The sequence below is a fragment of the Phyllostomus discolor genome, chromosome 2, assembly GCF_004126475.2.
Source record: "Phyllostomus discolor isolate MPI-MPIP mPhyDis1 chromosome 2, mPhyDis1.pri.v3, whole genome shotgun sequence".
Lineage (NCBI taxonomy): Eukaryota > Metazoa > Chordata > Mammalia > Chiroptera > Phyllostomidae > Phyllostomus > Phyllostomus discolor.
Genome location: NC_040904.2, coordinates 11,739,083 through 11,762,950, shown reverse-complemented (window position 1 = coordinate 11,762,950; position 23,868 = coordinate 11,739,083). Strand labels below are relative to the sequence as shown.

Genomic DNA, 23,868 nt, shown 5'->3' with positions numbered 1-23,868 from the left:
CCGGCCCGGGCAGGCCAACTGCCTGCCACAGGGAGAGGTGAACGCGGGCGGCCCTTAGGATTGAAGGATTCTGTGGCTGGAAGTCATGCAAGCTATCCTGCCCAATCACTCGCTTTCTGACGAGGAAATTGAGGCTGCTCAAGGTCCGTGGAGATTTTGGTGCCAGGTCTGCAATTAGAATCAGAGTGTCCATATTCCCAGGGTACGCGGTTTCATACAAGACGAAATTTTGTCTCTTGCCCTTGAAACAGTCCCCTTCAAGTGCCTGCCTGTGACAGTGGTGGCAGTTTTCACCACTCCCTGTACGGGAAAGACAGATGGGCGTCTTCCAAATGAGTCACAGCTTTCGCTTCTCATTCAGCAGATGTCTACAGTGGATGAAGTTAGACATGTCCATTTTACCCACACTGCCCAACAAATGACCCGGTGTGCAAGATTCTCAGCAAGGACAAGGAGCCTGGAAGGCATTGCGACCTTAAGTTCTGGCGTGGAAATGCCTAGATTCTAAGGCATTACAGTTACATGGCTAATTACACTCCTGTGATCGGTACGGACGGCCATGTTATATTTTTTCTTAACTATTGAATATGTCAGTAAAAAAAAAAACTTAGAAATAGTGCACCACTTTAATGATTTTCATTATTTCAAGAGCCAGTGCTTTCTTGACTTTAGGCAGCTACTTTATTAGTAATAAAAACATTTATTATTAATAGCTATAAAATAACTAATATTTGTATTTTTTGTTTAAATGGATTGAGTTGAAAGTAAAATGAGATTTAAATTTCAGCAGGATATTAAACAGAAGCAGGAAAGAATATAAACTACATTTCTCATTACTATTATTAACAGAAGTTTTCACTTATAAAACACCACGGTGGTTAATTTTATGTGTCAACTTGACTAGACCATGAAGTGCCCAGATATTTAGCCAAATACTATTGTGGGTATTTCTCTGAGGGTGTTTTTGGATGAGTTTGACAGTCGAGTGGGTGGACAGAGTAAAGCAAACTGCCGTCCCCAATGTGGTTGCGCCTCATCCCATCACTTGGAGGCCCAAATAGAGCAAAAAGTCAGACTATCCCCCACATAATGGGGAATTCTTACAGCCTGGTTTGCCTTGACCAGTTTTTTGATGGGCGGGGGGAGGTGGTGGGGGGGGCCTTCAGACTCCAGCTGAAAATCAGTTCCTTCTGGGTCTGTAGCCAGCTGATCTCTCAGCTGGAATTACACAGTTGGCTCTCCTCGGTCTCCAGATTGCAGGCGACGGATCTTGGGAGTTGTCAGCCTTCGTAATCAAATGAGCCAATTCCCTACAATACATTTCTTCATATTTATACTAGATGAATATCATCTATTATTTCTGTTTTTTTCTAGAAAAGCCTAATACAAGCACCTATTGTATGTCAGGCATTATTGTTAATTTCACCACAAAACAATGGGGTACATATTATTCTCCCCATTTTGTGTATGAGAAGGCAGAAATATGTAAGTTTTTTTGTCACTTGACACTTATTTCACTTAGCATGGGCCCTCCAGGTCCATCCATGCTGTCATAAATGATAAGATTTCAATCTTTGTTGTGGCCAAGTAATATTCCAGTGTATTATGTACCACCACTTTTTTGTCCACTTGTCTATTGATGGGCACTTGGGTTGCTTACATATCTTGCCTATCAGTGGTTCATAAAGCAGTTCCACTTTTAATTTTTTGAAGGCTCTCCAGTCTTTTTTCCACGGTGGCTGCACCAGCCTTCACAGAAGGCTGCCCACTGTCTACAGGGACAGACCTTCTTAAACATGGAGAGGGCATGGTGAGATTTAAGGGTGATAAAGGAGTCCTCTCCCCTTCTTCATTCAAAACTGACTTTCTTATTTGCCTGTTTAAATTCCTACCCAGAGTGATAGCATTCAGTTTATTATTAGAAAAGTCTGTAGTTCATCTCCCAAAATGGAGAGGGAAGATACTAGTACGTAGGGAGGAATGAAAAGTACATGCTTCAAAATTTTACTAGAGTCATATTTATCTCCTCCCTCCTTCTCCCCGTCCTCCTTCCTACTCTTCTCCCTCTCTCCCTGTTTCTCCTTCTCTCCCTCTCTTCCCCTCTCCTGCCCCCTGCCTCAGACAATGAGTTTAGAAGGCAGGACCAGCAGAGGGGAAATCTGAGTCATAGCTCTGAGGACCATGAACACTCCAGCAACAGCACCGAAGAGTCAGTAGGCAACAGGAGCGGACTGAGCTCTAAAACTCTGCTCATGAATAAGTGTGTGCCCCCCAAAAATGGTGTAAGTAATTTTTATTTGCCCTCGTGGTTATTTCAAAACCTGGAGCAGAAGCGCTTTTATGTGGTCCCTTGTTTGAATTTGGTACAGGGAGAACCAGAGGGATGACACCAGAATTGCAACCCATCTGACACAGAATCTCATATTTGTCAGCCTTCTGCAAGGCTGGGGTCTTCTTTACTAATACATTATCATTAGGTTTGAAATGGAAAGGTTTATCAATTGTTCTTATTTTTTAATACTGTCTGCTTTCTAGGAGCTGGAGCAGTGGTCTCCAAAGCAGGACACATAAATGACAGGAGGCATAAGGTAACCTGCTGAAATATAAGAACAAGTAACAAGTATGTAGTTTTTTTTATATCAAAAAGGAGCACCTGGCAAATGTATGAAATTGAATGAGAGAAGTAATGTTAAGTTCTTTTTTAAATTATTTTATTGTTGCTCAATTGCAGTTGTCTGCATTTACCCCCCACCACTCCCGCTACCCCAGCCAAACCCACCCCCCTCCCTTGGTTCCACCCTCCCCCCCCCTTGGTTTTGTCTATGTGTCCTTTAGAGCTGCCCCTGAAAACCCTTCCCCCACTATCCCCTCCCACCTCCCTTCTGGCTACTGTCAGATTGTTCTCAATTTCAATGTCTCTGGTTATATGTTGCTTGCTTTTTTTCTTTTGTTGATTAGGTTCCGGTTAAAGGTGAGATCATATGGTATTTGTTCCTCACCGCCTGGCTTATTTTATTATTTTACTTATATGGAAAGCCTCACTCTCCCTTTGGTAAGTACAACACATGTTGTCCCTTTGAGCCACGACTGTCTCTTGTGCACCTGCACCTGTGACCTCGGTTAGCCTGCAGTCCCTGATGAAAATGATTGAACTGGCCCAGTGTGAGGTCCAGGAGGAAAAGTCAACTTCAGCTGTATGATTTGGTCTTAAGCAAGGACCATATTTGTCCCCATTATTAAAAGTGTGTATTTTTATAATGACTGTGAAATATATTCTTCCCTCACTCTGAAAAAAAAGAAAAATTAATCTAAACTAATATATAAAGTAAAAATAATAGCATCTTCACTAGGTCTCTGTTTTGGGTGCCACACATCATGTTAAAACCATATGAAATCTTCAGAAGTAATATTTTATAATAAGGAGTCACTCGTTTTATTGCTTTCAATAAATTGCTTATTGATCAAATGGATTGGATTATCCAGACATGATTGCTCAAATCTTTACACCATGGGAAAGTAGCTTTAAAGAAGATTCTTGGGGATTGAAGACAGTACTAACAACACAAGCATCAGGAAATGGTAGAGACAACTTCCCTCTTCCTTTGGGACCAAGCTTTCTCTCATTCATATCATGAGAACTTTAAAAATGGCAGTTCTCATCAGATATGACTAAAAGTCCTGTGACTAATATTTGTTTAATCATTGAAGCAGGGTTTACATGCACAAGTACCAGGGGTGAACCTTGCTGAAAAGTACTCACTAAAGCAACACAAAGGGAACCACCCCGCTGAGGAAGACATTGCCGATTCCATCTCATCCGTCTTAGTTCCGTATTTTGAGTTGTTTTCTAGAAAATGAGGCTCTCCACTCACATTTTAAATTTGAGAAGAATTTAGGGGTCTTGTACAAAAAGTTATTTTATAATACTATATTTGATTTGTAAGAAATTGTAGAGATTTTAAATTCTATTACCTTCAAAATTCTCTCTAAAACTTTCGCGACTCACGGCCATGCAGGATACCCCCATTGTGGGACAGCTCAAAAGCATCAGGAAAGTACTGCTTTTAACAAGTTGAATACTGTGTTCTTACAACTTCTTTTTCTATTTCCCAGTCATTCAAAAGTTTCTACGTTCAATATGACCAGTTCCTCCTGTAGCACTTTTTAAAATTTCCTTTGTTATTTGTGTCTTATTTCTGGGTGGATTCCAATTTGCCTCTCTCCAACTATACAGCATCATATGTAACCAGTGCAGCAGTCAGTGAAATTGACTTCCTTCTTCATTTATTCCACAATATTAAATAAGGACCCTCTATGGACCAAGCACTTTTGATGGCACTGGAGGTACAGTGATAACAAGATGGATAAATTCTTGCTGTCATAGGGCTTCAGATTCAATGAAGTGACCACAGACAACTAGCTAGTAAGACATAAACAAATGTGACATGAACATCAGAGCCACACAGAGAAGAACAAGGAGATAGGACAGACAGTGGCTAATTTGAATTGGGTGATCTGGAATAATAGTCTTGCTAAGAAAGGTTACATTTATGCTAAAATCTGGTTGAAGCATAGCTTGTACAAAGCTCCCAAGGTAAGAAGTAGTTAAGCACTGAGGAACTGAAGCAAGTCAAGCAGGGCTGGAAGAGAGAGGGAAGAAGGGAGACAAGCACAAAATGAGGCTGGAAAAGCAAACGGGGACCAAATAATGAGGGATCCTGTACGACATGTGACAAACAGGTAATTCTGTGCTGATTTTACACTGAAGACCCTTAAGGGTGTCAAATCTCTCACTGCCTTCATTTCACATTCTAAAACTGTCAACCCCTGGACTTCTAATTGGCCAATCACTGATATAAATTCTAGGATATGCCAATTCTGGTTAAAGCATTTCTCTCTGCTCTGCAGAGCAGTTCACCATTGCCATATGGAGGCAGGCAGAAGTCATTTTGTTGTAATCCAAAGAATCTGTTGGTTCTTGTCACCCTAAGGGACCATTACATGACACTTCCTTACTCAGTGCCTGGGCAAAATAATATTTCTAAAGGCCTTCAATTAAAATTGTAGGCTATTCCTGGAAATGGCAAAATAAAAAAGCCTGACCAATGTTTGATATTCTGTCACTTGGAATTCTTGAGTGTCTTGAATATAAAAAGAATTACAGGAAGAATAAAATTTAGTGGCGTCAAAATTAGGATAGGAATTTAAATTTTATAGTGTGAGTAGAGCAATAGGCATATTAAAATTAGTTTTACTTGAAATGTCACTGGAGAATTTCAAATGCCTCATAAGTCTGTCTCTCGGCCACCTCGCTTTTCAAAATAAAATGTTAAGGTTTTCATGACTTACAGCCCTATATCCACAAAAACAAAACTTTTTTGCATGAACTTCTGACAAAAAGAATTTGCTGGCCTCTTTCCTTATAAATACTGTGCACTCACTCCTTGATTAATGGCTTATATGTTGACGCATAATTCACAGCTTGTTTTGTACTTCTGTACAAGTCATTCTCTAGTATAAATAAAAGATTTGTGTCAAAACTCAACTTGGATTCTTGTTTCAAATTGATTATTAGAACAAAGTCAGAGTCACTGGTTAAATACCAGTTAATCACAGGTAAACCTCCTTGAACTGTATATTTTGGGTTGATCTCCTTTTTCCTTAGAATTGCTATTTAAACCCATATCATTGGAAAAGCTGGCTTTTCACCTGTCAGTGATCTTGTAAACATTGTCTATAACTCATGCTCACAGTTGCTTAAGAAAGCTTGCCCTCCAGGCAGTGCTTTGACTTTTTGGCTACACACTGGCACACATCTCACCCGAGACGAGTGAGCCTTTTTAACACTTGTCAGTATAACAGTGAGAAATTAGATTGTAGTCCTTAAAATTCTCAGTGTGACATTATATGAAATAATAAGCTGACTTTATCACAGGATACTCCATGTACATTGGTTGTTATGAGCCCAATTGTCCCTCTCAAAAAAAATTCATGTGAAGTCTTAGACTCCAGTACATCGGCCTGAGACTGCCTTGAGAGATAATGACTTAACAGAGGTGACTGAATTAAAATGTAGGTATTAAGGTGGGCTCGAGTACAATATGACTGATGTCCTTCTACGAAGGAGAAATTTAGGCATAGACGTCTCCAGAGAGAAGATGACGTGGGGGCACTGGGAAGACACAACCATCAACAAGCCAGGGGCGAACACCCTAGAAGTGTTCTCTTACCCTTCCCACCCTGACAACACCTTGATTTCAAACTGCTGGCCTCCAGTACTGTGAAAAAACACTCTTCTGTTGTTTAAAGCACCCAGGAAGTAGTACCTTACAGGACAGCCCCAGCGAGCTCAGACACTGGTTTCAGATCAGAGTTTGTGAAGATTAGAGGTAGCTCATCTAATGTTATGCCTTATGAGAAGTCATTTTCTGGTTACATATTTTTAAGAGTTCACAAAGTAAATATCATAAGGTGTCATAAGGAAATTGAAAGAAATCAAAGCAAATTTTGTAAACTGAATTCACTTTTACCAAATCACATGATAGTGCAGCAGATTACCATATCTTGCTGTGTATAATGCTCACCCACGATTTTTGGCCCCAACTTTCAGGGAAAAAAATCTTTCATTTGAATGTTTAATTCAATTTTTTATTTACTTATATTGAGAAACAAAACTGATTATCATATTCCAGGTTATTATTTTGCATGTGGATATTGTAATTATTTCCAGAGTTACACTTTTAATGCATAAGCATAAATAAAAGAATTAAAAACATTTATATAGATGCAGAATTAGTACTACTCACATGCAATGTGCATCTTTATTTTTCCCTCAAAAATTTGGGCAAAAATTGCTCATTATACATTTGCTCATTATCCATGGCAAAATATGGTACATTTGTGAAACATTCATTTTACCAGCCACTAGTATTTCTCCCAAGGACACTATAACATTAACTAATAAAAGATCTCTTATTCTTTCCTACACACTGCCAACCATAAAAATCTTCATTTTATCCCTGCCTTTCTTTATTAATTACATCTTCTCTTAGAGTCCTTTAAAACACAGGGTAGACAGACAATCTTCATTGCAAAAGAGCTGAATAAAAGAACTATTGATTTGGTGCTCTCCTTTCTTCTCTGTTATCAACAATAATTAATGTTCCTATTAAAGTAATATGGTTTTAATTCTGGTTTGGGTTGCTAAGGACCAAGAATAACACATAAATCAATAGAACATTAAGGAACTACAATTCCCACAAAGCATAATCTGAGATAAACACCATATGTCTCGGTAAATCTAAGGAAATGTCTCTTAAAACTCTAATGCCAACTTGCAGCGCCAAGCGAATGCCTGCATTTTCAGAATCATGATAAGGAAAAACTAGAAGACTGTGAAACTTGGAAAAACTTATTGTCTTATCAGAAGACTATTTTATGTTTTTAATTGTATTCACTAAAATTTGTGATCCTTCTTCCAAAGGGACCCAAACAACAAATTCTCATTGTTAGTCTTTGAGAAACCAAAAGTACAGGGAAAAAGTTACATTAGCATTTTATCTAGGGTTTCAGAGAGAGTTTATGCTAAAGTGAACTACAGGAATTTTGAAAGCCATGATGAGTATCTTCTTCTGTCCAATGAGATGGCGCATCATCTTACGCATGAAAATCGCTATTTGAAACAGTTCTAAATCAATCATTCTCTCAAACAAAAATAATAGAATAAGGATAATCCAGAGACGTGAGGTCTGTTTGCTGCTGACGTCCAAGGGGAATATCAATTTAATAAGAGGGTGGACACTGTGGTTTCTAGGCGGTAGCCAAGCTCACAGCCACATGTCTGGTGCTGTCGCTGTTTCAACTCACCGTCATATTTTGTTTGTCTCCTAACAAATGACTATGATTCTTTGGGATCTAGAGACCCCAGAGAAGGTCTCTGGAGAGAGTTGAGAAGAATATCAAGCCCCCAGCTCAAAGGACTAAAGTAGGAGCAGGGCCCAGTATGGGTTAAGAGCACTAACCAGGGACCCAAGGCAGAAAGTGAGTTATTTCACCAGCCCAACAAACAATGGAGTGCATGGGCTGTCTGCACCTGGTCACTCACACTGGCCCATGACCGAGTGTGACCGCACCAAACACCAGAGAAACCAGCTATCGAGCACACACTGTTGCAGGCATGGGCTCCTCCTCCACCAAGCACAATAAACCCATACATGCCTGGGTTCAGCTGAACTGGGGGGAAAAGGCAGGGCCTAACCACTTTTGTCTACTAGGTAAATAGACTTTTGTATTTACCATATTTTAGGTGTCTTATTAAAATGGGCCTTAGCCTTTTACCAGTCAACTTGCTAAGCCCCTCCCCCAACTTAATGAAATTGGCTGAGGAAGAGCGACATAACCCCTGAGCTCTGGCTACACATCAGTAGAAAAAAAAATGAGGAATTAATTAGATTGAAAAACAAATAAACATAAGTTCTTCTATAGAGCTATCTTGTTTCAAGAATAAGGCTTATTTCAGGGGAAAAAATTCAAAATTTTTCTAAAAAGAGTGGCTCTTAACAGATCATTGTGGGACTCATCTTAAAACAAGCCCAGTAATAAACATATACTTCTGGAAGATTTTTGAAAAGATTATAACATGTAAGAACTCTAAAGATATTCCAGTTCAAGCCATTTGATTTGCTTATGAGAAAACTAGAATTCAAAGAGGTTTTTTTCTATTGCCTTATTTGTGAAATAACTATAATTACACCATAATTACTGAAGTTTTTAAGAAGACTGAAAATATCACAAAATTTAAAACGCTATGAAATTCAAGGTATTGTTATTATTACTATTTATAATTAGAATTAAACATGTAAATAGCTTCAGAGTTATTTTTAAATAACTCAAATGTCAAAAGCAACATGAAAAAGCAATTAAGAGATTTCCACTTCCAGCCAAGATAGACCAAAGAGACCAATTTGTCCTCCCAACTGAAACCATCAACAACAGGAAAAATACATGAAATTATGGTTTTAAGAACTGGCTATCAGGCAACAAGAGATGAGAAATGAGAACCAATGGAACAGAATAGAGAACCCAGAAATAAACCCACACCTTTATAATCAATTAATATTCAACAGAGGAAGGAAGCACAACGAACTAAAGATAGTTTATTCAATAAATGGTGTTGGGAAAACTGGACAGATACATGCAGAAAAATGAACCTAGATCACCTTCTTACACCACACAGAAGAATAAATTCAAAATGGACTAAAGCCTTAAATGTTAGAACTAAAACCATAAAAATGGTTTAGAACTAAACCATAAAAATTCTAAAAGAAAACATAGGCAGCAAAATCTCAAACATTGCTCATGGAAATTTTTATTATATATATCTCCCCAGGCAAGGAAAACAAAAAAAAGTAAACAAATAGGACTTCATCAAACTAATGCTGTGCTTCTTTGCACAGCAAAGGAAATCTTCAACAAAATAGAAAAACAACCCACAGAATGGGAGAACATATCCACCAATACATCTGATAAGGGGTTAATATCCAACATTTATAAAGTACTTACAAAATTCAACACCAAAAAAACAAATAACCCAATTAAAACATGGGCAAATGACCTGAAGAGACATTTCTCCAAAGAGGACATGCAGATGGCCAATAGACATATGAAAAGATGCTCAACATCACTAATCATCAGAGGAATGCAAATAAAAACCACAATGAGATGCCATTTCACACCTGTCAGAATGACTGTCAGCAATAAAGCAAAAAACAAAAGTGCTGGCAAGGACGTGGAGAAAGGAGAACACTTTTGCACTGTTGGTGGGAATGCAGACTGGTGCGGCCACTATGGAAAGGAGTATGAAGATCCTCAAACAATTAAAAATGGATCTGCCTTTTAACCCAGCAATCCTACTTCTGGGAATATATCTGAAAAAAACCAAAACACTAATTAGAAAGAACATGAGCACTCCTATGTTCATTGCAGCATTATTTACAATTGCCAAGATATGGAAGCAGCCCAAGTGTCCATCAATAGATGAGTGGATAAAACATCTGTGGGACATTTACACAGTGGAATTCTACTCGGCCATAAAAAAAGAAAATTATACCTCTTGCAACAGTATGGATGGACCTGGAGAACATTATGCTAAGTGAAATAACCCAGTCAGAGAAAGACAAATGCCATATGACTTCACTCACATGTGGAATCTAATGAACAAACTGAACTAAAAAGCAAAACAGAGACAGGCCCATAGATGGAGAGCAGATGACAGCTAGGCAGGGAGGAGGTTAGAGGGTGGAGGGACTGAGCAAAAAAGAAAAAGGACTCATGGGCATGGACAACAGGTTGTTGACTGCTGGGGTAGGGGTGTATAAGGGGATTAATGGTAACGGAAAGAATGTAATAATGATTATGTATTTTTTAAAAAATAAGTGAATATATAGTTTATAAATTTTGCCTCAATAAAAATATATATATAAATAAGTAAAAATTAAAAAATAAAACATACCCCAAATATAGTGTTTTTGTTTCACAGTTTCAAGACTGATGTTAATTGATCTTGCAGCTATTGTTAGTTAAGAACTGCTTATTGTTACTACATTATCATAAACAAGACAATTTGGGATTTTCTAACATTCTAATGAGTCCAGATGAACCATATTTCTGCAGAACAGTCTTCTTGAACAGTCCTGCTGGTTAGAACAAGGGAACATCATATATCATATACCATACTGACACTTTGGAATGAAAAGGAATACTTAGCATGCTTCACCCTTGTACTTCAATGGGAAATGTGTTCACCACCAGCACTAATCACCATTCACTGAACAGGAGTTATTCACAGGACATCAGAGTGAAATGAATCCTGATACAGTAAAGCAGGGTTTTCCAAACTTGCCTGTTCCTAAGAATCCCTTGCCCCCTCCCCCAGCAAAGCTAGCTAGTGGAAATCTCTGGAAAGGAGGCCTGGGATCTATGTTTTTTAAGTACAGCACTCCCTCACCCCACCTCATGCACAATGACTTTCAACATCAGGCAAATCTAGGACATGCTGGCCAATGTCAAAGACCATAGAACTGACCTCAAAGTCTCAGTGGTTCACTCCTCAGAGATATTTGGCATTTAACATGCTCAGATTTGGGCTGTCTCTTTCTCTAACATCTCGCTGGTAACAGAGGGTAGGAGGTGGTAGTAACTACAGCCATACAGCTAGATTCTGGAACCAGAGCGGAAGTCCCTGTGGTGCTGTTGTATGCTATAATTAAGTGTACCTAGGTCCCTTATTGTCAAGTCATCACCTCAGTGTCAAGCAGACATTTCACCCTGGGCCCTGAAAATCAAAATAAGTCATGGTCTTTCTCATCTGGAGTAGACGGAATGTGAATTTCCAAAGTAATGGTCCTCAAGTAAGCGAATGTGCTTGTGGACACTGGGTGAGTATCTGAGAGCCAGCTGCGTGAGCCACGCAGAGCAGCCATGAGAGCTGACTGCAGGCTGGTGACAGGACCAGATGACAGCTCATGTGAAACATCCTATTTGAAACCTGCATTCTTCAAGCCTTCAAAACAAGACATGACTGTAGCTGCCGTCTCTAATTTGAGAAGCAGGTAAAAATCTCATGTACCATCCTTCCTATCATTTGAAGGGTGTTAAGCTTTCTATAAAGCAACGACCTACAGCATCTAGGTTTCCTCGGGAGTCTGGAAGGCATAGAGTGAACAGATAAACCAGATCAGGGGGTCAAAGAACAAACATAGTCCACTGGTCAGTGAGAATCAGTCTCCTTAAAATCGCCTGTTCCTGGTCTCTGTGTCAGATTACTAGTGACTAAGAAAACAGCCACTAGAAAGTAACGAATCTCTCCGAAGAAAATGCGTGTGCCACTCTGACCAACGTCAGTGAACGAGAGCACAGAGGATTTCAGTACTCTGAAACTGACATTGGGCAATTCCGACCATAAACCTGGCTCTTTCTTTTCCTGGTTTATAGACGAACTGTTTCAGAGAGGCCAGCTGGTCCGGGCCCAGGAAAACTTCAAAAACATCACACCAGGAAATGCAGACAATGTCCAAAATGTTATCTGTGGAATCAGCTGAGGCTTTTTTTGTTATAAAAGTTCTGGAAATTCTTTAGCAAATGTGTTAGTAACGTTTTTTAAAATATCTAAACCTGTGGAATTTTTCCTACAACTGTTGGTCAGTGAGGATTCTCTAAGCCACTAATTTCCCAACCTGATTGCCAGATCTTCATAAAAAATACATATTCCAAGCCCCACCCTCAGTCAGTGGTCTGGGACAAGATCCAGGAATGTGCGTAGTGAAAGTCCCCTTAGCCGACCAAGTTATAACTGGGATTCTATTTGTTCAACACAAAAGTGGCAGAAAGCAAGAAATCAGAACATAAGTGCGGCATATGCACATCTTTGCAACAGTTTATATGAGGCTAAAACATATAAACATATGCATTTTTGTAAAGAATTTCTTTACACGCTTTTTATGTGAAGAATTTCTTCTCACATACATCTACTGATTGAACAGTAAAGCCATCTTTCTTACACATTTCACACCCACGTGGCAGGTATACAATTTCCAGTTTTAGTTTCCTTGAAATAGAACAAGGACTTAAAGACATTTGTAAAGAAACCGGAACATGAGCTCTTAGACTTTTACCATTCTTCCTGTCACAGTTTCCTTGTTCACAGACAAGAATAAACAGAACCACTCTCATCACACTCATAGTTTGTTAGTTTGCATTATTTGCACTGTGCCATTAGCAGGTTCGGGATCGAACACACAGACCTGGTAAGTGTATACGAGTGGCAGGTGCAGAAATGCTTTCAGATTCTAGAGAATGGGCTGGAGGCCAAGAGCAGGAGGCTTGGTCGCTGTAGTCACCCGTCAGAACGCTTCACTAAAGCTAAGAGGCAGTTTGGCACACCAGAAAGAGAACTAAATGGAGACTCATGAATAGAATCTCTACAATATTGCTTAAAAGTTCCATGGACAGATAACTAAGATAATTATCTAAGATTAGGAAATACTATCCTAAACCAGGGCTTCTCAAACTTGAACCTGCATAAAACTCCCTGAGAGTCATTAAAATGCAGACTCTGGTCCAGTACGTCTGGGGTGGAACCAAATGTCTGAATGTGTGACAAACAATCTGAGTGGGGAGGCTCTGAGTGAGATCTTCATGATGTCCTGTGAAATTTTTGATAAATAGCAAAAAAAAAGGGTTTTGGTGTGCTGTCAAAATTGTAGTTGAAACTGGATATTCTCATATTCTAATCTAATTTTTAAATCTGGTTGAAAATTGAATACCTTCTGTTAAGCAGAAGAGTTTATTAACCAATCATTCTCCATAATAGCATAAGTTTTTTTGTTTTTTTTATTTTTTCCAGCTATTTCTGGCCTAAAGTTTCTGTTTAGCAGAAAGAAGTTTTAGGTGAGCGGTAACAACGCATTTTCACTTTCTGGTATTGACATCAACGGGACCAATTTTCTTTTTCTGTCCCCACAGTAATATAGAAATTAAACTATCGGCCCTTGTAACTTTTGGGTTAGAGGGAAGGAAATTATATTTATAGAAAACTTCAACAAGACACCATCTTCTCTCTCCTTCAATTCTTACTGTACGGTTTGGGGTTAGCCAGTGACAGTAGCTAACAAAGCCAAAATCAGTAATTTATTGGCAATAAATAACTCTTTGGTGAATCATCCTAAGAAAGACGCAGAGGATGAGGAAGAAAAGTGGACGCACTTTTAACAGATTTTCTCTTGCTGCAGGTGGTTTATTTCCATTGTCAATACATCGCAAGAGAAAATTTCAACTGGAGTCCCACTGGATGGCTCCTACCATGATTGACTGACATTTGATTTGACCCATTTTTGGCAATCCATGACATCACTCTAACACCCGCAACCTAACGCTAACCATGATGTGCTCGTGCATTGGGTGGGATTATGGGGACCGGCATTGCTATCAAGGTGACCTGCTAGGAAGCAAGTTCTGACCCCCACATACACGGAGAGAGAGACTGGTCTCTATAGAGGCTAGGAACTCAACCCTGAATCACCGAAAGGCCGCCTGGCACCACTGTACACAGGCACGCAGAGCAGGTGAGAGTACCTGGGCTCTCCCCACAAGCCAGGACACTCACTGTCTTATCTATAAAGGATATCACTTACTGTTGAAAATCCGTATCTGAGACTTTAAACTCCTATTTAGGTAGAATGTATTACTCTAAAAGCACACAAAGAAATTCTCCTCAAAATCATGGCAAGATGTGCACGGAAGAGAGGGGAGGAAACAGGCAGTCTCCTAAATGGGCTGTTATTGGTTACCTATAGTTTGACAGTCTGGTTACATTGCCATGGGTTTAAATATACCCACACATAAGACCTTTGAGAGGGTTTTTAATAGAAAGATGAAGACTCTGTTTGCAAAGGACCCTGCTACTGAATTAGCATTTCGACTCCTAAAATTCTAGTTTACTATATATAATATGTAATAAAGGTTTTGTTGTGATCTCTTAACTGTGTAATTATCAGGAACGAGGTTCTCATCTTTTAGAGACCAGAGGCCCCTTTGAGGATATAATGTAATCTGTGGGCTGTTCTCTCAGAAGACAAAGAAGCCTCTTTGTGCAGCTTCCCAGGAGTTCCTAAGATGCCCTAAAGATTTTTGTCCTCCACATGGCTACCAAGTTCCAAATTCCCATCCCGATACGATATTCTCTGAGCCTTTCCAGCAAGTGATGTCTGTACTAAGCACTAGAAGTTCTGGGTAAGAGACCCAGCGACTTCTGTCCCTGTCACAAACGCCTGTGCTGTCACCCCCTTCTCCAGGAAAACGTTGGGGAGGTAACAGGAACCGCCTGCTGTGAAGTTCTGAGAGCCACCACATTCCCGTGCTGGGGCCAGTGGGACAGGCTGCGATTACCTAACAGAGTTCATTCAGTGCCAGCTCCAGTGCCCGTTCAATTGTTCAGTGTTTCCCCGACCGACCGGGAACTCCTTCTCAAGCACTGCCTGTGGCGTCACTGCCCTTCTGAATCATGCAAATGAGGATGTCATATCCTCTGACTCAGAACGCTCTATCTCATTGAAAATTATTTTAATAGTTACAAGCAGAGAATCGGTCTTTCCTTAGATTTGACTTCCACATCCATCATTTTTCCTTTTCTCACAGGGATCCAGTTGATCGATGCGGGGTTGGGGTGTGGGGAAGCTGGGATGTGTGCAGGGGTGTGGCAGGGAGGGGATCCTGAGTGTCTGAGCTGGAGAAACACGGGCCCCTTTGCCAGCAGGGAAATGCGTCTCCTGCGAGGCTGAGATCCCCAGGGCTTGCCAACTTGGTGCAGCAACTAATGGTACATTTCCATGTATGTACTTTTCTCCCTATTTTCCCCAAGGAAAGGGCGAGACAGGATATGCACGCACATCAGGCAGGACTGAAATAGCCTATTTAAGTAGTTCACCAGCTACTAAGTGAAACTACTTGGCTTTGTCCATTCTGAGTGCCAGGAGCTATTCAGCAGTGGTCAGGCAGCGTCCCATGGGTCAACGGCCTTTGTGCTCTTGTACTCAATACCAGGCCCCTGTGCCGTAAGCATGGGGTTATGAAAAAAGGGCATTAAAATTGAATTCCAATCGCAAAGGGTTAATTGTACAACTAACAAGCTATGTGAATTTAAGCAATATAGTGAACCTCTCAGACCCTCAATTTATTCATCTATAATGGGATGGTGATGGTACCTATGTCATAGAATTATTATGATAATTAAATTAATTTAGTGAATATAAAGTTCCCAGGTCAGTATGTGGCACATAGTAGCTATTGTGTGATGGTTAGCTGTTATCACATAAATTATTTCTGGTCATTCTTTAACTGAAAGTTAAAGCCAGAAGAAACATGTATTGTTTTTAGTTTACAGGACAAAAAACAATATAGCATAGACTTTGCAGTCTGCTAGCTCATCACACTGGAAAATTCTCTAGCAGTTCAAAGTCAACCAAGTTCAAAATCATCTCTTAGCTGAGTGACCTTTGGGCTCAGTGTTCTCATCAAGCACTAATAATAGATTCCTCCTTTTGAGATTTTTATGGCATTTAAACCAAACAAAGCGGGCAAAGCACTTGGTCCACAAGCAGTAAGTGTGCAACTAATGTTAGCCATCATTTATGTAATATAAGCATAAATCTATACAAACTACAGAATACTGCAGTAGACCTCCATTCATTTAAAAAGTACTGCTTTGCACCTACTCTGTGTTGGGAATAGCTCTACACAATTTACTAATTAAAAAAAAAAGCTTGAGCCCTGGCTGGCGTAACTCAGTGGATTGAGCGCAGGCTGTGAACCAAAGTGTTGCAGGTTCGATTCCCAGTCAGGGCACATGCCTGGGTTGCAGGCCATGACCCCCAGCAACTGCACATTGATGTTTCTCTCTCTCTCTCTCTTTCTCCCTCCCTTCCCTCTCTAAAAATAAATAAATAAAAATCAATAAAAAATAAAAATTAAAAAAAAAACTCATTCATTTAGTTCCTGACAGCTCTAGGAGACAGGTAGTGTTGCCTTACCTTATTTTAAACATGAAGAGACAGAGGCGCACCATTGCCAAGCTGCACATTTGGGCTTCAGCCTCAGCCTCCAAAGACGATGCTCTTCCAATGCCAACTGATAGAACCCCCCCACCATAATGGACCTGGTCGGTCTGTGCTGTTTACTTCTGCAGCCCCAGGGCATGTGTGGTGATTGAGTCCTTGAAATGTTGTGAATGTGCCTGAGGAAGAGAATTTTTATATTACCTAGTTTTAATTAATTTAAATTAAATTTAAAAAGCCACGTGTGCCTAATGGCTACCATATTAGACGGTGCAGCCAGACCACCATGTCGCATTTCTTTCCTAAAGGGCTAGTTCCATCAAAGAAAATAGTGGAGACCCTTATCCACACTGTTATTGTCCCCATGTGTCCACACGGGCTGTAGTTCCTTCACTCAAGATCTCTAAAATACCAGTACTCCACTAATGCTGGCTCACTGTTTAACTCTTTAGCACTTTTTCCGAGGACTTCTTGTTTTGCTTGCTTGATGCCAGACATGACTCTTTAGCTACGGGCCACATGTGGACAGTTTTCCACACATGCCCACCCCATGTTTCTCTGCATAGTGCAGAGGTTCTCTTTTGTCCCCTGTTGCAGCTGGCAATTTTTTCACTGGTGTCTGAGCGCTGGACAGAAACAAACATCATGCCACTTTCTATGTAACGCTGTGGAACTTGGCTTTCCTTTGAGCCACCAGATTATACTCTTGCTTTTGCTTCTATTTCATAACATTAAGGTTGTGGCTGTCTGATTGCAACTAGCCAGCTGCCACCTCCTCCACCTATTCCCCCTTACACCCAAACGCTGTAGTTTGGCAAGTGGAACCTGTTCAAGTTCAGAAAAACTCAGGAAAAAAATAAAAAAGAAGTACATTTTTCTCCTAAGTTAAATCTATATTTCAGAGGAGAAGACAATTTCACATGAGTGATAACGTCTCATCCTGCTGCCCAATCTCACTTTGGTTCCATCATTTCATTCAATTGTCTGTGCTTTATTCAAACAAGCACTGCCCTATCTGTAAGCAGGACACAGAGTATGACTGTCACTTTTACCCCAGTCCCTAGTACAGCGTCACTTGTGACAAGCATTTTCAAAACTGCATTTCTAACATCACTACTGATATAACTGTCTAGAAGCCATATGTCAGAAGCCCCACAGACAAACTCAAAATCCTAAGCAAACTTCAGAAATACTCGTATGGCATAATAATTATCCAATGGTGTCTAAAATGGAAGTTGGTGGCATCTCCAGGTAGTTCAGGCTGCATTTCTTTGCTTGGAGTCAAAGACGGAGTAGCTCATGTGCAAATCTGCTAAATCACTTCCTCTCTTTGTTCTCAGACTGTATTCCCAAGCAGAATATTCATATCATTTTCTGTAGATCCACTGACTCAGCTCAGCCGCAGTTTTGTGAACAAAGTAGGTACGTGTGTTGCATGTTTACCTTACTCATTGTTCTATGATATGAGGGTGGTGATTTTGAGAGATTTTAATTTCTCTTGTTTTCATTGGACTGCATCTTCTTTCCCACCTTCATTCCTGCTGATGTGCTCACAGGTTATCGTTCGTGTGATTTCCAAGGCACAGTGAATCAAAGGGATTAACGGGTAATTTTGATACTCAACTGTTTTTTCATTAATAGAATAGAGGGCGCCTACCTGCCTTAGCACTCACCAGAAAGAAAAAACTATGAAACTCAGTGTATTGTTTTCAAGAGACCTAACAATCCCATCGTCGGTTTAGTATTTTTCATCTGGCTTCCACAGACCTCCTCTCATGCCACACAAATGCCTCACTCTTTCGCCCAAAGTTAGCAAAAGACTTTCATTCAAAACTTGCATTCACAGCTCACAAACATTAAAAGCTGACAAGTCTCCCTGCTGAGTGAGTAGGAATGAACTTCCAAACTGATTATAGAATTTGTCTGGGAGGTCAACATAGGTGAACTCATTAATTGTGAGCACAATTAAGATTATGAAAAAGAAAGACACCAGTTTTACTCCCACATCTTTCATTCTTTATCATTTTAATATAAACATTATTGTTTACACTTGTGGTGAGTGGGGAAAATTATCTATTTTTGCCTCTAATTTGATTATATCAGTAATGTCCATATCAATTAGAAAAAAACATTTTTTGAATAGGAGAGAAATAGAATTCAGAGACACAGAAATGAATAGGTGTTTATTATTGACCTCTACAATATAAAAGGTAGTTACAAATTTTAGGTACCATTTTCTGCCCTGTTTTATTCAGTTTTACATTCCTGAAACATGGGGCATGTGTTTATTCAGTAGGCAGGCAACCTGCTAGGTAATGGGGCTGTAAGAAAAATTAGATACAAATCTGCCTCAGTCTCTCTAGGGGGTATGAACATAAATATTTTAAAAGAAAGTCTTGCCCTGGCTGGCATAGCTCAGTGGATTGAGCTCGGGCTGGGAACCAAAGTGCCCCAGGTTCGATTCCCAGCCAGGGTACATTCCTGGGTTGCAGGCCAGAACCCCCAGCAACTGCACATGGATGTCTGTCTGTCTGTCTGTCTGTCTTTCTCTCTCTCTGTCTCCCCCCCTTCCCTCTGTAAAAATAAATAAATAAAATCTTTAAAAAAAAAAGAAAGAAAGTCTTAAGTACAGTGATAGGGATTTGAATCAGGAGAATATAGAGAGAAGCAGTCAACCCATCAGGCTTCCTGGAGGAGGCAGAATCTGACCTGTGATTGGAAGGGCGAGTAGAATGTACCTGTGTGAAAAAGAGGTAGAGGAAGAGCAAAGGGACGGGAATGAGGAGCATGGTGCACACAGAGAATTAAAGGGTTTCCACATGGCTAGAGGGAAACTGTGAAGTAGACACTGATCAGAGATAAGCCTAGAGTAAGGAGAAAGGACCAAATCTTTAAGGTCTTGTGTACAGCACTAGTAGAAAGCACTTTTGGGTTTTAAGCAAAGGAAAGGCAATGTCCAGCTTGTTTAATTTTATTTTTTGTCAAAGGTTTTGTTTCTGCCTCAGGAAGATTTTGGGGGGGGGGGTTCCTTTTGTACTGTTAATGAGGTATATCACATGTATTAATTTGCATATGTTGATCCACTCTTGCATCCTAGGGCTAAATCCCCCTCGGTCATGTTGTATGATCCTTTTAACTGGGTAGTTGAATTCAGTTTGGTAGTATTTTGTTAAGAATTTTTGCACCAGGGATTTTGCATCAGAAATATATATTGGCCTATAATTTTCTTTTTTTATAGTGCCTTTGTCCAGCTTTGGTATCAGGGAAATGTGGGCCTCGTAAAATGAGTTTGGAAGTGGCCCCTCTTCTTTAATATTGTGAAAGTGTTTGAGAAGACTTAGTGTTGATTCTTCTTTAAATATTCAAATAGAATTCACCAGTGAAGCAATCTAGTCTTGAGCTTTTCTTTGTTGGGAGGTATTTGATTACTGATTCAATCTCCTTAGTAGTTATAGGTCTGTACAGATTTTCTATCTTCATGATTTTAATCATGCATCAGTTAGTTTGTACTGCATCACGAACCATCCCAAAATGTGGAAGTTTAAAAGAATGACTGTTTAGCCAGATCAGCTGATTCTACTCAGCTCTCTCATGTATCCGGGGTCAGGTGGCAAGCTTGCTGGCAGCCAGATGATGTAGGATGGCCTCACGCCCGTGACGGTTGGAGGCTGTTTGCCACCAATCCTTAGTTTTGTTCCACGTGGCCTCTCATCCACCAGCCTGGGCTCATTCACACAACGATCTCAGGGCTGCCAAAGCAGCAAGAGCGAAAGCTGCCAGAGTTCACAGTGTGGGCAATGACATGACTATTTCCAAATATTTCAGGAAAGGGATATGTTTATAAAATGATTCACTGAATTTGAGAAAGGGTTGAATCAACATGTACAGCCTAGAAACAACTAAAATGGAGCTAAGGCGGGATCCAGAACTGCCACCATCCAATGGATACATTTGCACTCTAAATATAATTCACATATGTCTGAAAACCCTGCTGTAGACACAAACTGGGGAGAACGTAGCTCCATTTCTTTGATACTCTCAGGTAGATACTAAAGGATTTATATTCTACCCCCAAATATCAGGCATTTTATCGAAAATAGTTGTAACAGAATGTACTATCAAGAAGAAAAAGTGACTTGTTTGCATTTTAAGAAAAACTTATTTGCTATTGTTTCTTCTTTTGCTTTCTTTTTTATCTGTCTTTGCTTTTAGCATTTTGTTTTGTTTCTGATGATGTTCACTTACAAAAAAATAAAAACCTCCTCCTTCCCTTACTGTCATCTCAGATGGAAGATGCCAGCATTTTTTGTCTTTAAAGTCTAACTTCTCCTCCTTTCATAACTTACAGAGAGAGCACAACTTCTTTGATTTTAAATCCACAAAGATACAATAGAGTAAATCAGGAAGAGGAATAGAAGGTGATGCTCTGAGCTAAAAAGAAGGAGTACCCCAATCCCTAGAGTAGCTTGCTTGAGTTAGAAGTCGGTAATGACAGTGTTCTCCAGAAATGAGATTTGTAGCTTGAGACCTGACCACTTAGAAATCTTCCTACCCAAAGCACAGAGTCATCCATTTCCTAATAAAAGAGGAGGACTTCAGCAATGAACATCTCAGAAGAGACAGTGATGGACTGAAGGTCAGAGGATCTCCACCCCGGTCTTCCAGGTTGGGAAAACCCCTTGGTTTCCAAAAAGGAGGAGGGTGGACAACCTCCCAAATGCGATCAAGTCTGAATATACTACAGAGCCTGATGAATAAAAACTGAGACAAACTTACCTCATTTTGGAAAATAAATATTGTGGTTTTTACACACACAGAGCAAAGAAACATAGATTACACAACTTCTTCAGTTTTCATTACCGAGCCTCTCTCTCTCACTTCTACAATCAAGGCAGATGGAACCAGGCCAGGGATGAATGCCAGAACAAACAAGCCATATTCTTAGCAACGACTTTCCTCATACAACTACTGCTTTGTTGTTATACCAAGTTTATCTCCCTGGATCTCTGTCCCTGGGGATAAATTCTCTCCCAGAAGATTCAACTGTCTCTACTGCAAATAATCCACTGGTGAGTCTGCCACAGCGGTTAGGGGAATGTACCCACATAGCTCTGGATTCCGGAAGTAGGTTTCCATGAGACTCAAGCCCTCGGGTTGGGGCTCATACAAAATATAATGTTGAAAAAGTCAGGTCCCCTGACTTTTTAATAAATAAGTCATCTTCAAGAGATGTATTAAGAAGCGCTAAATGCTGTAACAAAACCACATCACAATCAAATGAGGGCAGAAAGGGGCTCTGCTTCATGCAGCCGTTTAGAGATGCAGCCTCCAGTCATCCTAAGGTAGCGCCATCTCCCAGGGATTCACCCTTCTCTGCATTAAGCTAGTAATGGAATGAGAGTCAACGATGAGACAAGAATGTAGAGGACTGCATGTGAGAAGACTCCATGGGCCGAGCTTTGAAGTTATATGTAGCATTCACCTCCAAATTTCACTGCTGCACATTCAAGTGCATGCCCTCTGCAAAGAAAGCTGGGAAATGTGTACCGGGGAATTGGTGGAGATTCATTTGGTAAACTTCTAGCCAGTCTCAAGTGTCAGCCACAAGAATCATAGCTCTTTCACCCTGCTGATGTTTCTCCATTCTCCTGGACTAGCCTAAACAACTTATAGAATTAAATATTTGAGTGAAAGTTAGTCCTAGAAATAGATGGATCAACTCCTCATTTTGATAATTATCTCATAGTAAATCTCTAATCATTCTGATGGTTATGATGACCCAGCAATGTAAAATACTGGAAATCTAATTTTTAGCTCCTCAGAAAGGTACAAACGCTGCCTTGTTCCTAATTTTACTAATGTTATGAGAGATTGATATTTGACTTCAAAAGTCTCCCCAGGTTGAGGTCACTGCTATGGGCCCTGTAGACTTGGCTTCAGGAAGCCAAACCACAGATCTCAAGGCACCTAGAGGAATTCTGGAACAGAATGGAATGTGCATACCTTTGGGGTGGGAGTGTCCTCATCAAGGATGCTAATGAGTCCCCTACTCCTGTTGTGGAAACCTGAGAAATGAGTCTTTAAGGCCCAGCAGGTAATCTGCTTGAGCTCCCCTTGGGGGTGCTAAAGACAGGGCACACTTTGCTGCCAGATGCCTTTTCCAGCATTCTATGCTGGGCAGCCCTTCCACTTACTGCGTGCACTCACAAGTTGACACTGGGAAATTAGTACAGGAAGGGTCTCGGATAAAACTTCTCTTAGTATTGTAGGAATCCTGTCTATTGCAGAGTGGTAAGAGGGAAAGCCAAAGAGAGTATCACATTAGAAGTGATTATGGGAGGAGAGTCCAGAGCACCCGCACGCTGTCAAGAAGGTAATAGACCACAGTTGGAGTTGTGTGATTATTTCCGTGAATTCAGTAAACTCTCTTCAGGAAGATAGTTAGGACTACATTGCTGCTCTGAAAATAAATATAAATTGTGCCAAAGTGCATAGTTTTCTGCTCCAACGTAAGCTTTGCCAGCTGTCAAATACCAGTAGTTTTAAAACTAAATAAGGACATACTTCACAGAGGTATTCCTTTTCCTCCCCTCAATGATTTCATGCAAATAACGAATAAAGAATGTAGCAATTTAATAATTCACTGCACTTTTGAACTTAGCTGTAATAGGAATCTACCAGAAGAGTGAGTTAAAAGAAAAATTATAGAAAGTGTTCTGCTTCTGTAGCATTGAATTAAGGCTGTTAGGGAGATAAATGAAATGGTAGTTTACTGAAAATAGGGGACTTGGAAGAAAATATAAAGTGTCTTGCTTGTCTTAGGTATGCAATTGTTACAAAGTAGTGTTATTTAGCTTCGAACCATTGTCCCTAGAATAGAAAATGACCCATGAATTTTTTATTAGAGTTGCAATCTGAGCCCAAAGTTAATATCTATCAAAATAACAAATACATTTTTGTCTGTACTGTGCAATTACCAGAGTGACAGGCCATCATGGGGAAGGTAAGACCACGCTCGTTCAAACACATCCTTTTCCTTGGACTCCAGTGTCAATCACCTCAAAGACACACTGCTAATGCCCTTACAGAAAAACAGAAAACAAGGTCTGCCATGTTATTAACATGCCATTATTTTGCAAAGAGAAAAAACCTAATAGGAATTTAAAGAAAAGAGGTAGGTGGGAATGAGAAGAAAAACATATCAAAAATGTGAAAATCAAGTAAGAAAACTTGTTCAGATTCCAACAGTCCATAGCATACC

The 23,868-nt window shown here is 40.0% G+C and overlaps 1 long non-coding RNA gene across 1 annotated transcript in view; it reads right to left on the bottom strand.

Annotated features, from left to right (window-relative positions):
• The window catches only part of LOC118498777, a 56,433-nt gene extending 33,970 nt beyond the window's left edge, over window positions 1-22,463 (bottom strand). Inside the window, exons 1-2 of the long non-coding RNA XR_004901233.1 lie at window positions 22,090-22,463; window positions 16,584-16,786 (exon numbers count right to left, since the gene is read on the bottom strand). This is a non-coding gene — a long non-coding RNA (uncharacterized LOC118498777). The remainder of the gene's footprint in view (window positions 1-16,583; window positions 16,787-22,089) is intronic.
• Window positions 22,464-23,868: the final 1,405 nt, after the last annotated feature.